This window comes from Phyllostomus discolor, chromosome 6 (genome assembly GCF_004126475.2).
Source record: "Phyllostomus discolor isolate MPI-MPIP mPhyDis1 chromosome 6, mPhyDis1.pri.v3, whole genome shotgun sequence".
Lineage (NCBI taxonomy): Eukaryota > Metazoa > Chordata > Mammalia > Chiroptera > Phyllostomidae > Phyllostomus > Phyllostomus discolor.
Genome location: NC_040908.2, coordinates 72,106,710 through 72,123,827, shown reverse-complemented (window position 1 = coordinate 72,123,827; position 17,118 = coordinate 72,106,710).

The window sequence follows — 17,118 nt, the reverse complement described above, 5'->3', positions numbered from 1 at the left end:
TGATAGGTTGGCTATCTCTTCATCACTTAGTTGTATTTTTTCTGAAGATTTCATTTGGGTAAATTTTTTTTTGTCTCTGCACACCTGTTATGTAGTAAGAGGCAGAGCCTTAGGTATTTTCCAGGGCTGGGCAACCCAGATAGCTGCATTGCAGTGCTACATGTGGGAGAGGAGTCCAAGAAGGAACAATTCTGCTTTTTCAGCTCTATGTCAGGTTCAATCACTTCTGCCACTATCCAAAAGCAAAGTGTGCCCTTCTGATGTGGATTCCCAGCTAGGTAGTTTTGTGTACATTCTAGGACCCTGTGGGTATCTCCAACAAACTCTCCTGTGAGGTGGGGAGTTTTTCCCATCACCTCAAACCTTGCAGGTTTTTTCAGTCAGAGGTTTTGAGACTTTATTTCCCTGCACTGGAACCCTGGGTTGTGCAGTCTGTCTCACTCCCCAGTTGTTCCTCCAAGTTTATCCTCACACAAGCATGGGACCACTTACTCTGCCAGTTGCTGCCTTGCCAGTCTGCCAGCCACTGCCTTGCTGTGAGTCCTCTCAGCTGCTTGTCTCTGCCCATCCTACCAGTCTGGATGAATATTCTTTAACTCCTTGGTTGTCAGACTCCCATACAGTTTGATTTTCTGGCAGTTCTCATTGTTTTTGTTTTTAAATATGTTGTTGTCCTTTTTTGGCTATGGAAGGAGGCACAGTATATGTACCTACACCTCCATCTTGGCTGGAAGTCCTTCATGCCTTTTTTATGCTGTTGAATATCTCTCTAAGGTCTTTGAGTTCAAAAAACTATTATTTTGAACTCTCTATCTGGTAATTTGCTTGCCTCTGTTTCGCTTCATTCTTTTTCTTGAGATTTATTCTATTATTTTATTTAAGAGGAGACCTGTTTTTCTGTCTCCTCATTTTGGCTGCTTCCTTGTGTTTGTTTATATGTATTAGGTAGAGCTGTTATGTCTCACAGACTTGGGGGACATAGTTCTGTAGGGCCCTGTAGCACAGCTTCCCTGGTCACCAGAACTGAGAGCTCCAAGTGTGCCCCCTGTGTGAGCTGTTGCACCCTCCTATTGTAGTTGAACCTTAATTGCTCCTAATATATCACTGGGAGGGATTGACTTTCTTAACCATTGGCTGTAAGGACCAGATTTGACTACCACTAAGGAGCTTTCTGCAGATATCAACCCCATGAAGCAAGCCTGGCTTCAGTGGGGCTTTGGTGCTTTCCAAGTTCACCCCTTGTGTATGTCTCTAGTGGAGATTGTTCAGTGGTAATCTGGCATGGTCTGAAGCTCTATACCAGGATGCACTGGCTCTAGGGCCTGCCAGGAGGTGCAAAGTCAGCTACCACCTATGCCCTGCCCACTGCCACCTGGAATGAGCTACAGAGAAAACTGAAGATGGCTGTTATTTGTGCTGAGCTTAGAGGTGCCTGGGAGAGGCCAAGCTATGAATTGAGACCAGCTGCCACTGATGCCAAGTCAGGGGCCATTTAGCAAGAGATACAGGCCATGTCAAAGCTAGATGATGATAGTTTGACAGATTTTAGGAAAGTCTGAAGCATGAGCCCAGACAGGCCATTTGGATAGAAAAGGTAATGGCAAGGGCTTAGGTTGACCCTAAAGTTGAGTGGTGAGTAGTCTCAGGGAATCACTATAGTGGAGCTAACAATGTTAGCTTGATAGAAACTCAGATATGGTACCTGCCTGCCAGCACTGTAGAGGGTTCAGCAAAGGAAAAATGGCCTCTACCAGGATTTCTGTGAGGGAGAATGCTACCTTTCCAGCTTTCACCCTGACACCAGACAATTCATTCCTCCCCTGTCTGTGGTGCCTTTAGAGCTGCTGCCACAGGACTGAATCTTAGAGTGAGTTAGTTCAAGTAAATCTGTGTGGCAGCTCTTTAATAGGAATTGCCTGGAACTCTAGAAGTTTCCATCTTCTTCAGCCATGATTACCACTGTTTTTTTCACAGCCAGAAGTTATGGGGATTTCTCCTCCTGGCACTGGTACTCTGTGCTGGTGTCCTGTTGTGGGTCATGCATCCCTTGTTCTTCAGCGGGGGGACCTCTACAGTCAAAATATCGTTCCTGATTTTTATTTGCCACATATGTGTGTGGGACAAGGCTGTTCCATGTCTCCACCCCTCCTACCAGTCTCATGTGGTTTCCTATAGTCTTAGTTACAGGACTTCTGCTCAACTAGATTTCAGGCAGTTCTGACAGATAGTGTTCTTCAGTTTAATTGTAATTTTGATGTGGTTGTGAGAGGATGCAAGTACTGTGTTTACTTATGTCACCATCTTGATCAGAATTCCCAGGAATGGATTTTTAAAAGTGCTGCTCTATTCCCTTCAGAGGTAAAAAAGAAAAAAACCTTCAGTAAAGATATTAACTGGTATAGTTGAAAAGATGAGAAACAAGTTACCAAAATCTCCGGAATATAAAAGTAAAGTCAATTTGATATAGCTTGTAACTTTAAACCACATTTTAAATATATAACTTTATATCTGTACATATATTAATAGCTATTTTAAATTGTGTTTGAGTTGGGGAGAATGCTAAAAGTAAAAAAAAAACTTTGATAATATTGCTTCATAGTGATAACTATTAACAACTTATAGGTTCTAGATATGTAATTTTTAAATATATTGTATTGATTATGCTATTAGAGTTTTCCAATTTTTTTCTCCTCTTTATCCTCCCTCCACCCTGCACACCCCAGACCTGCAGACTTCCTCCCAACCTTTAGTTCATGTCCATGAGTTGTACATATAAGTTCTTTAAATTCTCTGTTTCCTATACCATTCTTAACCTTTCCCTGTCTATTTTATGCCTACCATTTATGTTTCTTATTCCCTGTACCTTTCCCCATGATTCTTCCCCTCCTCCTCCCCACTGAAAACCTTCCATGTGATCTCCATTTCTCTGGTTCTTTTCCTGTTCTAGTTGTTTGCTTAGTTTTTGTTTTTGTTTCCTAGGTTGAGTTGTTAATAGTTATGAGTTTGTTGTCATTTTACTGTTCATAGTTTTTGATCTTCTTCTATTTCTTAGAAAGGTTCCTTTAACATTTCATATAATAAGGGCTTGGTAGTGATGAACTCCTTTAACTTTACCTTAAATTAATACTATATATGACTGTAATAAAAATACATTCAACATAGTATTTAGAAGAATAGCTTTAAAAACTTGAAAAGCTTTGTGAATATTCTTCTATATCATTAATAGTCTTCTACAATATAATTTTAATGGATACATAATGTTCCATTTAGTGAATTTACCAGTTTATTTGATTAATTCCCTACTTATCAATAGATTGTTCCTATTGTTTCCATGATAATCAACCATGCTATGGTGAATATTATTGTGTCTAAATTTATGAATGCTTATATCCTTAGGATAAAAACTTAGATATCTTTGAGATAGGCCAAATATGCAAATAATTAAATGTTTGATATAATACTAAGAAACATTTCAAAAGTTTTGAATCAAAAACTCTGTCACCATGTGTGAACATGTTCTCAATGAAATTTTGTCAACACTTGGTGTCTCCATTCTTTTTTCAATATAAGTTTGATGGGGGAAACAATATATATTGTTTTATACTTTAATTACTAGTGAAGTTAAACATATTTTTGGCTATTTTAATAAATTGTTTATCTGCATGCTTTGTTAAGTTTTTCTACATAGGGTAAGAGAAAAGTTTGTTCCTTATTATTATTGTGAGTTTTGATGTTCTTGGTGAATTTTCTGATTAACCTTGACATGCAGTTGCCTGCATTTTCGAAAGGACAGAATTTGGCTTTATAATCTATTTATTAATTCTACTGTTTCTGTATTTTCTATTTCATTAATGTTTTTTTCTCCTGTTTCCCCTAGATTTATTAATGGTTTCCTCTAAAGGTTCTTGAAATGAAATGTTAATTTATTTATTACTATTATAATCCAATAGCAAGGTTCATATCTGTTTTGCTCACCATTAATGTAGTGTTCAGAATATAATAAACAAAAAGTGAAATCTTTATCAAATTAATTAAAATTTAAAGGTATCATTTTTCTTCCAAATTTGTTGATTTCCATAATTATTTCCATTATTATCTAAATAACCTGAAGTTAAAGGTTAATTATTTGCTCTAAAATAGAGTATTATTTCTATAGATTTCAATATGAAATAACTATTATATTGTTAGAATTTTTTCTCAGATAATATGACCAGTACAGCTTTTATTTAGTTAAAAAAGAACCATATTTTTATTAACTTTATTGTCTGGCAAATTATCACTTTTTAAAAATTATTTCAAAGCTGAGGCAAAATATAATTTTCATAGTCTTTATATATCTCTCCCAAAATATTTATTAGTAAATAAGAGAAAAATAGAAACTTTATAGTTAGGGACACTTGGCAGATACCACCTTAACCAAATGATCAAACTCAGCATTGCAAATAATTAGACATATCAATCTCATGAATCCCATGATGTGATGCACTGAGACAGAACCAATACCATCTGTGGTATTCCTGCTGGAATTGTATAACTTCAGTTCAATCTGGGAATATATCAGATGAACACAAATTGAGGAATATTCTATGACCAAGCACTCTCCAAAATTGTCAAGATCCTGAAAGACAAGTAAGAAAGAGAAACTATTAGAGGCTGAAGAAGACCAAGGAGGAATGCAAAGTGGGGCCCCAGATTGGATTTTTAAATAGAGAAAAGGACATTAGAGGAAAAGTGAGTGAAATTTGAGTAAGGTCTTTAATTAAGAATATCATGCCAGTGTTAATTATAAGTATGACATGAACTTTAGGGGAAGCTTGGTAAAGAGCACAGGGACCTGTTGTACTATTTTTACAGTTTTTGCAGTAAAATTGATTCCAAAAATGGTTTTAAAACTTCACCTATTTATATCTATCACTTTGAGACTACATAACCTGAAAATTTCTTATGCTGAATTTTCATGTCCTTATCAGTAAATTGGGGAAAAGCACATCACACAAATATTTTTAAGGAATAAAAAAATTCTCTTGATTTATTGTACAGATTCAACAAATATTTAGTGAATCTAAAATAATTGTCTCAAATGTTGTGAAGGTAATGCATGTTCATTGTTTGTAGGGTGCAAAGTTTGATATAAGTCCATTAAATCCATATTTATTTTTATCTACTTAATTTGCTGAATATAGAAAAAGTGTATTAAAATCTTCACTTACTTTTCAATTTTAAAAAATATGAATAGCCCTTGTGGTGTTATTTGGTGGATAAATTTTCATGACTACTCCGGTAATTTATATATTATACTTATTTATTTGTGTTTTTCTTTAACTAATGCCAATGATGCTATGGCTGCTTCTTCTTTACTTATAATTATCTGATATATAATTCCTTCTTTTTAGTTCCTCTCTATTGGAGGTTTTATTTTTTTGATAAAATTTATGGTTTTTACATATTTGAGGTCTTAGTCTTTGTCTGCCATGTGTGTTGAAATCATACTGTCCTTATCTTTTGTTTTTGGTTTTAAATAGTTAAATATATGTTACATTCAATGATACTTTTTTTCAGATTCACAGTTATGGGGAAAAGGAAGTATATTTGACAAGTGTTCTCTCTTGAATCACTTGAAATGATTCCACCTCAGACTGGGTAAATGCCTGCTCAAACCTCTCAAGCAGAGGTCATATACAAAGGGAAGTTGAAGTTGATAGGCTGAGGACCAGTGGCATGTCAGGAGTCAGGAAGAAAGTGGCTATAGTTGTGACTTTTAGCTTTGGGCCAGATCTTTTTTTTTTTTCAATCTGAGGTGAAGCCTAATGTTAGTCATTGACTTTCTCTCTAGCTTGCAAGCTTGCTCTTATGTCAGAACAACTGAGCCCCATGTTCTGTTATATTCTGTCCATACCATGCATGAGTCAGGAGTAGGAGATGAGGCCAACACTTAGTGCCTGCTGCAGAGTTTATTGATCACCTGGGAAATTCATGTGTGATCTTAACTCACCCCCTTTCCAATGTTCTGATCTCTTGTCCCTGGGATTCTCTTCCACTCACTCCCCTGGCCAATATTCGATTTTACCCTTAATGTAAAATTTAAATTGGTCATTTTTTTTCTGCTCTCACCTACATTATATTATTTAGAAATGTGTAGGGCATTTTCCTTTAGATGCTAACCCAGGTGCTAAATATATTTGCCTAGTTTCATGTTAGGTTAGGAGAGTAGTATGGAGATAAATGTATAAAGTCAAATTGTCACATTGAATCAAATAAAAACTTTTAAATTACTGGAAACCTCAAATATTGTCAGGCGACTAGTTTTGTGATATGATAAAACCAGGTTGAAACAAATAAGTATTTGTTTGTTTTTTAATTTAAATGTTATGGGTTTTGATGGGATCTATTTTTTTTTTTTTTTGCTTTATCTCAGGAAGGTAAAAATTACAGGCATAAAAATGATGAAAGAAGGGCTGCGATAGAATTGGTTGTATTTTTTAATTCCTTCATTTTTATCTATATGACTTAATTCCCCTAAGTTTAGTTAAACTTTTAAAGTTTTTTTTTATCTAAACAAATGGGTAAAATAGCTGAACTTCTTGCCTCATAATATTATTTTAGGGAGTGTTGTAGGTAAGATTTGACCAAAAGGAGACTCTCATGTACCATACAAGGTGTCAGAGAAACTAAAGAGTTAATTCTGGGAAATAATTTAGGAGAATTTCAGAATTCCATTCCATTCCAAGTACCGGAGATCCAGAATTTTTAATTGCTGCACCAAACAACATGGGAAACTATATTTTTCTGGGATGTAATTTACTGTGAAAACCCATAGTCCTGGTGGTCAAAACTAATGAAAACAGCCAAAGCTGTTGGCAAAACCTTAACAAAAAATGGGCCATATCCACATGACCGCTTCCAGTTTTGCTCCAGAAAGTTGGACCTGCTTTGCTCATTTGAACCTTATAACTATCTCATCAGAAAATAGCTTTAAAAGCTCCAATTGTTTGGCTAAAGTAAAGTGAACTTAACAGGGCTGACTATAGAGTGATCACCCTATTTGTTTTCAAGTAATGGTTTATTGAAGTTAATTGTTCCTTCTTTCTCATATAACTCCATATAAATGCCTTATGTTAATGTTATTTATAAATGTTGATTGTAATCTAATAGAAAGCCCTGTAGTTCCCCACAGAACCTGATAGATTACTTGGGAATAGTAAATGATCTCAAAATTTGGAACTGAATTCAATCTTCTACAAATTTCAAATATTATTTATATAATTTTAAAATTATTTACTGTTATTTACTGATGGTATTTTAAAACAACTCACTATTTGAAAAATAATTTTATAATTTCTTAAAAAATGTATGCATACACTTATCACATGCCTTACCAATTCATACATAAATCATATGCCTTACCACTTTTAGGTATTTACCTAGTAAAAATATATGTCCATATAATGGTTAATACAAAAATTCCATAGCACTTTCTTCACAATTACCAAGTATTGAAAATAAACCAAATTTCTACCTATTGAAAAAATAGTGATTTTTTTTGACTGTTGGAATTTCATTTCTTTTTTAAATTTTTTAAAATTTTAAAAATATATTTTATTGATTATGCTATTACAGTTGTCCCGTTTTCCCCTCTTCACTCACCTCCACCCTGTACACCCTCTCCCACCCATACTCCCCCCTTTAGTCATGTCCATGTGTCATACTTATAAGTTCTTGAGCTTCTACATTTCCCATATTATTCTTACCCTCCCCCTATCTATTTTCAACCTACAATCTATGCTACTTATTCTCTGTAACTATTCCCCCTCTCTCCTCCTCCCACTCCCCTGTGATCCCTCCATGTGATCCCCATTTCTGTGGTTCTGTTCTTGTTCTAGCGGTTTGCTTAATTTCTTTTGGTTTTGCTTTAGGTGTGGTTGTTAATAATTGTGAGTTTGCTATCATTTTACTATACATGTTTTTTCTGTATCTTCTTTTCTTAGATAAGTCCCTTTAATATTTCATAAAATAAGGGCTTGGTGATGATGAACTCCTTTAACTTGACCTTATCTGAGAAGCACTTTATCTGCCCTTCCATTCTAAATGAAAGCTTTGCTGGATAGAGTAATCTGGGATATAGGTCCTTGTCTTTCATGACTTGGAATACTTCTTTCCATCCCCTTCTTGCCTGCAGGGTCTCTTTTGAGAAATCAGCTGACAGTCTGATGGGCACTCATTTGAAGGTTACTGTCCCCTTATCTCTGCTGCTTCTAGGATTCTCTCCTTCATTTTTACCTTGGCTAATGTAATGATGATGTGCCTTGGTGTGTTTCTTCTTGGGTCCAACTTCTTTGGGGCTCTATGAGCTTCCTGGATTTCCTGGAAGTCTATTTCCTTTGCCAGAATGGGGAAGTTCTCCTTTATTATTTGTTCAAATACGTGTTTAATCTGTTGCTTTTCCTCTTCCCCTTCTGGTACCCCTATAATTCGGATGTTGGAATGTTTCAAGGTGTCCTGGAGGTTCCTAAGCTTCTCCTCAATTTTTTGAATTCTTATTTCTTTCATTCTTTCCTGTTTGGTTGTTTTTTTCTTCCTTCTGGTCCACTCCATTGACTTGAGTCACAGTTTCCTTCCCATCACTATTGGTTCTCTGTGCATCTTCCTTCATCTCTTTTATGGTAACCTGCATTTTTTCATCTAATTTGCATCCAAAATCAACCAATTCTGTGAGCTTCCTGATCACCAGTGTTTTGAACTGTGCATCTGATAGATTGGCTATCTCTTAGTCACTCAAAAGGATGAGTCCTGGGGCATTGATCTGTTCTTCTGTTTGAGACATGTCTCTCTGCCTCTCTATTTTATTTTTTTTTGGTCTGGTTGCTCCTGTTATGGTGAGGGGCAGAGCCTTAGGTGTTTGCTGGGGCTGGGCACCCCAGTCGCTAGATTGTGATGTTGTATGTGGGGGCGGGGGCGGAGGCGGGAGGGGGAGGGAACAATGGCAGTAGCTCTGTTCTCCTGGGACCTCAGTCCCTTCTCTGGGATCCTGGGTTGCACGCTCTGCCCTGGTGCACAATCGCCACCTCACTGGGTCTGCCAGCTGCCGCTTCCAAACTCAGGGTCCACCCGCTGAGATCTTGTGCGCCCCAGATGCCTTATGCGCTCCCAGTTGCCTTATGCCCACTGCTTTCTGCTCTCCATGCCATGACCCACGCTCAGCTGCTCCTTTCTGCCCCTCCTACCAGTCTGGAGGAATGGGTCTACTTCAACTTCTTGGCTGTCCGGCTTCCATTCAGATAATTTCTCTGTCAGTTCTGGATGTTATTCTGCCTCTGAATTGTTGTTGTTCTAACCTTGGTTGTGCGTGGAGGTACGGTGCATCCACCTATACCTCCATGTTGCTGGAAGTCCCAAATTGTGATATTTTTATACAATAGAATATTATGCAGCAATTAAAGAGGAAGAACTACTGATACATGCAAAGGCACACATGAATTTCTAAAGCAACATGCTAAGTCAAAAAACCCATATACAAAAGACCACATTCTTTATGATTCTATTTGTAAAGGATCTTAGAAAAGACAAACTATAGTAGCAAAGAGTAGATCAGTGGTTGCTAGGTGCCAGACATGGAAGAAGACACTAACCATAAAGGGCACAAGGGAAGTTTCCAAGGAGATAAGAATGTCCTATATCTGGATTATGGTTACAGTTTCACAACTATATGACATAGAGTTGTCAAAGCTTATAAAATGGTACACTTAAAATAGGTAAATTTTATTGTATATAAATCCTAATCAGTACAGCAGATTTTAAAATAATAACAATAAACTTTGTTATTAACAAAGTTTAAATGGTATGTTTTCTAGATTAATGTAGTTTTATAACTTTTTTTTACAAAAACATTTATTATCCCAAGTTGCATTTGATTTCCCACATGCCTTCAAATGATGTAATGCTGGGTACAATTACAAAATTATGTTTTCATCTGAGCAGGATCAACTGCTTTTCCTTTTAAAATTACCAGAGAGATTCAAACAAAACTTTTGTATTTTCCTGGGAGAGAGGAGTGAGGGGTGGGAGAGAGAGAGAGAGAGGAGAGAGAGAAGAGAGAGAAATATAAGAGAGACAGACTAAGTAATGGATTATATAAAAAGCATTAGAGGACCAAAGAGAAAAAGAGAGAAGAAATTCTATACCTAAAGTAAAAAGAAATAAAGAAATAAAGAAATACTAAACAAGATTCTCTGGCCACTTTTTAATATTATTGACATGTAAGTTTAAGGTTAATATACACCTATGTCACAAAATGATTGCCACAATAGATTTAGTTAACACCTCTATCTCCTCTTACAATTACATTTTTTTTTAATTTTTATTTTTAGAGAGGGAAGGGAGGGAGATAGAGAGAGAAAGAGAGAGACATCAATGTGTGGTTGCTGGGGGTTCTGGCCTGCAACCAGGAATGTACCCTGGCTGGGAATAGAACCTGGGACACTTTGGTTCCCAGCCCGTGCTCAATCCATTGAGCACGCCAGCCAGGGTACAATTACATTTTTAAGGTGATAATAACTTTGAGATCTACTCTCTTAACAACTAAGTATATAATACAGTGTTGTTAATTATAGTTACCAAACTGTTCATTAGATTCTCCAGAATTTATTCAGTTTATAACAGAGAGTTTGTACCCTTTGCTTAACATCTGCCTAGTTCCACCACCTACCCCCAGCCTCTGCCAACCAACCGTTCCACTCTTTATTTTGATGAATTTAGCTTTTTACATTCCACACATAAGTGAGTGATACAGACCCAGCTCCTGGGGTCTGCATCATTATGGATGAAAATGAGACATTCCACACGGACTACCAAATCCAGCAGAGGAAAACGGACAGCAGGGCTTTTGTCTCAAGGAAGCAAAAGCTCCTCCCTTGCTCCAATGACCCTTTTATTGTCTTACTGGCACAGTACAAGAAGGTCCTCATTCACTATGCACAGGCTTGCTTTAGGTGGTTACCTTTTACAGAAAACAAAGGAACCAATGCTGCTAATCACATCACAGAAGAGGGATATTTACAAATGAAAAGGCAAAATGGTTGATCCTGTACACTCCTCCTTTGAAGGTTTAGCATGGTGTTTAGGAAGCTGTTTTGTAGTAAATGTCTTCAATTCAGGGTGAGGGAGTTTTAGCAAATAGCAGGACTCATAGCGGCCTAGGTACACTGCAGGCCTGATTCCCCACAGGAGAACCTGTCCATGGGCATGAGTCCTGTGCATCTCTGACTGGGAGCTGGGCCCACGCCATGCAGAACAGTCTACTACATGTGAGAACATACAGGATTTGGTTTTCTCTATCTGATTTATTTCACTTTGCATAATGCCATCATGGTCCATCAGTGTTGTTGCAAAAAAGAAAGCTTTCCTTCTTTTTATGTCTGTATATTATTCCATTTCACACTTTCTTTATCCATTCATGGTCACAGGTTGTTTTCATGTCTGGGCTATAGTAAATAATGAAGAAATGTATGTTTGCAGGCAGATATCTCCTTAAGATTATGTTTTCATTTACTTTGGATATAAACTCAAAAGTGAAATTGCTAGGTCATAGGGTACTTGTATTTTTAATTTGGGGGGGATCCCCATAATGTTTTCCATATTGACAAGGGTTTCCTTTTCCCTACCGGCTCACCAATCTGTATTGTCTTTTTTTTTTTTAATTAAATTTATTGGAGTAAAAATGGGTTAATAAGATTATATAATTTTCAATATACAATTCTATGATACATCATCTGTATATTGCATTGCGTGTCCACCACCCAAAGGTGGGCACACAATCCTCCTTCCCTCTCATAACTACCATACTGTTGTCTGTGTCTATGAGTTTTTGCTTGTTGTTTTTCTTCTTTCTTGTTTGTTGCTTTCAGTTTTCTCTCCAACATATAAGTAAAAATCATCTGGTTAACTTTTGCTGTTTGACTATTTCTCTTAACACGATAATCCTCAAGATCCATCTATGTTGTTGCAAATGGCAGTATTTCATCTTTTCTTATGACTGAGTTGTAGACCATTGTATATATGTACCATGTCTTCTTTATCCAAGTATTCTAGGGAAGGACACATCAAATGTTTCCATGTCTTGGCCATCACCAATAATGCTGCAAGGAACATAGGGGTGCATATATCTTTGAAAACATTTTCAAATTTTTCAGATTATACCCAAAAGAGGGGTTTCTGTGTCAATATGGGAACTCTATTAATCTTTTAAAACCCCATCCAAAGATACATTTACTGACTTTAGAGAGAGGATAGATAAGAGAAAGAGAAACACTGATATGAGAGGTAAACATTAATTGGCTGCTTCCCATGTGTGCCCCAACACCAGGACCAAACCAGCAACCTAGGTATGTGCTCTGACCAAGAATTGAACCCACAACCCTTCAGTACATGAACAATGCTCCAACCAACCATGCCACACCAGGCTAAGGCTCTATCAAGTTTTGGAAGCCCCCTTACCGTTTTCTATGGTGACTGAACCAGTTTACATTCCCACCAGGTGAATGAAGGTTCTTTTTTTCTACATCCTCTCTAAAACTTATTACTTGCCTTATGATAACAGCTATTCTAATAGGTATAAGATAGTGTATCTTCATAGTTTTCACTTGCATTTTGATAATAGCCATTCTAACAGGTATAAGGTGGTATCTCATTGTGTTTTGATTTGCATGTTCTGTTGACTAGTAATGTTGAGGCATTTTTTGGCCATCTGTATGTCTTCTTTGAAAAGTGTCTATTAAAGTCCTTATCTTTTAATCATTTTTGTTTTGTTTTTTCCACTGAGTTGTACAATTCCTTTATATATATTGAATATTAACCTTTTATCAGAGATAGGGTTTACAACTCTTTTTCCATTAGGTAGGCTGTCTTTTCATTTTGCTGATTGTTTCTTTTCCTATGCAAAACCTTTTTAGTCCCACCTGTGTATTTTTGCTTTTGTTATTGGTGCTTTTAGTGTCATATATCAAATACCTGCCAAGACCAATGTCAAGAAATCTTCTCCCTATGTTTTCTTCTAATGGTTTTAGAACTTCTAGTCTTATATTTGTCTTTGATCCATTTCAAGTATTTTTTGTGGATGGTGATAAGATAGGGTATTTGCATTTCTCTGCACATTGTTGTCCAATTTTATCATGGATTGCCTCCAATGGTACTACCACTATAGAGTTAATAAGCAAGAATTACTTTTCTTATTTCATCAAGTTGTAAGCTGCTACTCTCTACTCTTGACTATGTAGAGTGATTTTTATGTAATACCACCTTTTAGAATATTACCCACCTCAATCTATCTGACCCAAATCAATTATTTTCTTGAATTTACCAAATATTCAACCTCACAAGTAATGAATAAATATTAGTTGAATAAATTAAATAATTAACGAATCTATGTTAACATATGTTGAGGCATTCAGTCCACATTCAGTCCATAAGGAAGCATATTTCAAGTACTTTATGTAATTTAACTACCTTAATCTTTGCAAGAATCCTCTGATATAATTCTCATTTTATGATGAAGGAAGTTGGATGAGGCTGAATAATTTGTTCCACACAAATCTTGCTCTCAGGCAGAACAGTAAGATTTACCCCCAGGCAATGTGACATCAAAATTGAACTTGAAACCACCCTACAACACCAACACTGTTCCCAGTGCAGGACACAGGGCAAATTTTCTCTCATCTGGGGTACTGGTGTTCCAGTTTGCCTTAGAGGAGGTTATTTTGATTTCATTGATCTCATTAAGAAACTTGTGAATACTTCAAAGTTTCTTGGTCAGTAGCAATTAATGTAACCTAGACCTATCACAGAAGGGTATTTGTGAACATTTTATTTCCAAAGAGGCAATCTACTTAAGAAGAACTAAAAAAAATAAGTTTTGTTTCCTTTGGCATGCCATTTCTTTAAGCAGACTCCTTAATTTGCTGGTATTATGACCCCCTTAGTAGCAGATACAATTCATTTCTTATGCAGACTGACAAAAAAGATACACGGTATATGGCACTGCATATCTTGACTTCATTATTTCCTCATAGCAAAGACTTGAAACTGTAATGTGTGAGAAGGAAAAGGTGCCAACATGACATTTACTACCGCTAATGTGAATCTGATTAATTCTCCCACAAGAAACCACATCTTAACTCTTTGTATTCTACAATGAGTAAGACTGTTGGAAGCAAGGATGCTTCTACAGAGACATGTATCATAGGGTTCTTGGAGACAAAATGATAATGAAAACACTTTTTTGGCAAGTAGCCAAGTGTCACCAAAATTCTCTGCTACAAAAAGGGACTTTTTCCTTCAGAAAAAAACTCCAAGTGAGGAAGGAGGCAGCTCTCAGCACTGTGTTCAGTTCTGAATCCCTGCAAATTCCAAGGGAATTCTGTTCACTGATGGGAAAACAGGCCAACGTGAGCAGTAAGACTACCAAGAAACAATAAAAATGCCTCCCAGAGAATGATGCTGCTGGTTTTGTTTCATTTTATCGACTCCCTTGGAATGTTCAGTGGCTTGTAGCCTCAGGGAGCATGATAAAAATGGTTCTACATTTCAGCATCTTGTACTTGAAATGCTATTAAGAAGAAAAGGCCAGAAGACTCTGACACTTTTCACTTACAGGATGCTAGAACTAGGAAATGCTCCCTAACTCATGACTTTAAGATTAATACCAAACACACACTAACAAAGTTTTCAGGTAATAGTCAAGGCTTTGTAACAAATATTGTTAATAAGGAAAATATAAAAATAATACTTAGTCTGGACAATTTTCTACAGAATATTTCTCATTATGGAAAACTTTGATTTTCTATCAGCTTTTTTTAAAAAATTGACTTCCTTTCTCCTTTCGCTCTTCACATATACCCATTTCCAAATATTTATACATCTTTAAAAATCACTTATTATCTCTTTGAACTATCTTTGAGTTCTTCGAAACTATACTGAAATATAATTCCCCCCAAAACTTACTTTCCTTCAAACTGTTTATGTGGAGTTGGTTAGTGAAAGCTAAATATTATAGTTCTTTAACTTGTTCCCCTCTCTTCATAGGTTTGGCTAAAAAGGTCAAACATGTAAAAAGTGTGAAAAAGACCATACAATGTGTCTAGTAATATATTATCACAAGAAAAATGTTCTTCATGAACACACACCCATAGAAAAAAGAATAAAAAGGAAAAAGAAAGAAAACTGGCTTAGAAGATTGGAACATGTATTTGATTTTGTATCTAAAGTCTTTCCTTATGTATTTAGCATGTACATATTTGGGAAGTTTGGCCATTTTAAATAACAACATTTTTTTAGATAAGTTAAAAAAATCTTTCTAAAACTGTCTTTTAAATGAAAGTAAAAAGTAACTATTTTGTGGCTTTATAAATAGCATTGCCTCAAATATTTTTACATTTAATCATTTAGGATTAGGGGGATATTGAAATGTTCCTGGTGAAGTTGCAATGGTGAAAGAGCCATAGCTCCCCAAGGCAAATAAACAGTTGGTCAGAGAAAAGCAAGGAAGCTGTAGCTGGGTTTTTTTAGAAGTTATATTATACATGCTGTTGTTTACATGCTCCTGGTGACCAAGTACAGTCATGGTGGCTTGAATCAAATAGTACAAATAATTCTGAATGAAGGTAAATGGCACGGGGGGGCAAGTTTTTTCAGTGTGAAACATACGCTCCTAGGAGCCACTGCAGGAATAAAAATTGTTCCTGTTTGATTAGTTTAGATTCTGAAAGAAGCTTTTGTGTGTGATGATATATGCTTGCAGGGCTGGAGTCGTGCCATGTGGCATAGAGGTCACTGTGTCTGTCTGCCAGAGAACAGGTCTAGGCCCTGAGCATGCCTGGGTGCTCCTTTTGGCCCTCACATTTTAAGCCTTAATTTATTTTTGCCAGAATGACTAAGATAGGGACCTTTTTGTGCTCCTCTGTACAGGTCTTTAATAGGAACGGAGACCAGGAGGCTGGAGAGAGGTGTTCCTGGAGTATTGGTGCTCACAAAAATTAAAGAGCAGTTCTGTTTCAGTATTCTAAAACTCCACTCATTGAATGCTGTCCAGAAATCTGCTGGTTCCATTTCTTCGCCCCATCTGTTTCCCTCTCACTGGCTATATTAATATTTCCTCAAGCAGCATGTTGTATTGCCCTCACTGTGCAGAGATTGATCATTTTTGCAGGATGGGGAAATGTTTATTTTGGGCAGAACAGTAGTGCATTTACTTGCTTCCTATCCAGAATCAGATAAAAGTTCTCAATGGAAAGGCAAAAAAAAATCACAGAGGTTATTTTGGTATCAGAGGTTGGGGGTGGGGTGAGGAGTCTCAATAATGTCAGGAGAGCCATCAGCCTGCTTATCTGTCTTTCTACTTTGACATGTGAGACACACAAAAATCTCCCAGCTCAGCACACCATGTGTCAAATAGATCATTTCAACATGTCAGTAACCATTATTCCTTCTTTTGTCACCAGTTTTGACCAAAGGATGAAAAATTGCTGTATGACTCAAACAAAATTATTTCTGGGGGAAAAAACAGGGCAACTCCAGTATAGAGGAGTAAGCCAAGGTGAAACAACGGGGAAACTCTTCTCAGATTAGGTCTAGGTTAAGAGAATATTGATCTGTGTGCTAAAAACTGTTGCTCTTTCTGAGCGAGGATGACAAATGGTGGCAAACAAACAACAAAAAAATAAGTGTCTCCAAGGGCATTCAAGCTGCTCAGTATTTTCCATTCAATTTGGTTGGTTTGTGGGTTTCTACACTGGGGATTTCAACACAAATCAGCAAATATTAAACAGAAATGAAGTAGGCAAAAAAAATGATATAGGGGAAACCTCAGGGAAGAAGGCAGGCCCAGAAACTGGTCAAGGCACTCATGTTAATTAGCAGGGAATTAAAATATTAAAGTGCCACTTGTCTGAACTCACAAGTTCATTTTTATTTATTTACTTTTTGTATGTTTAGTGGGGGACTGTTACAAGTAGAATAGAAGTGTTTTTGTCCAAAGTGGTATCTATAATTATGTAAGGTTAGGCATTTTAAAAAATCAGACTGCATATAAAGTGTGATGCTAACATTTATAAACCCACAAATAAAGGAAAT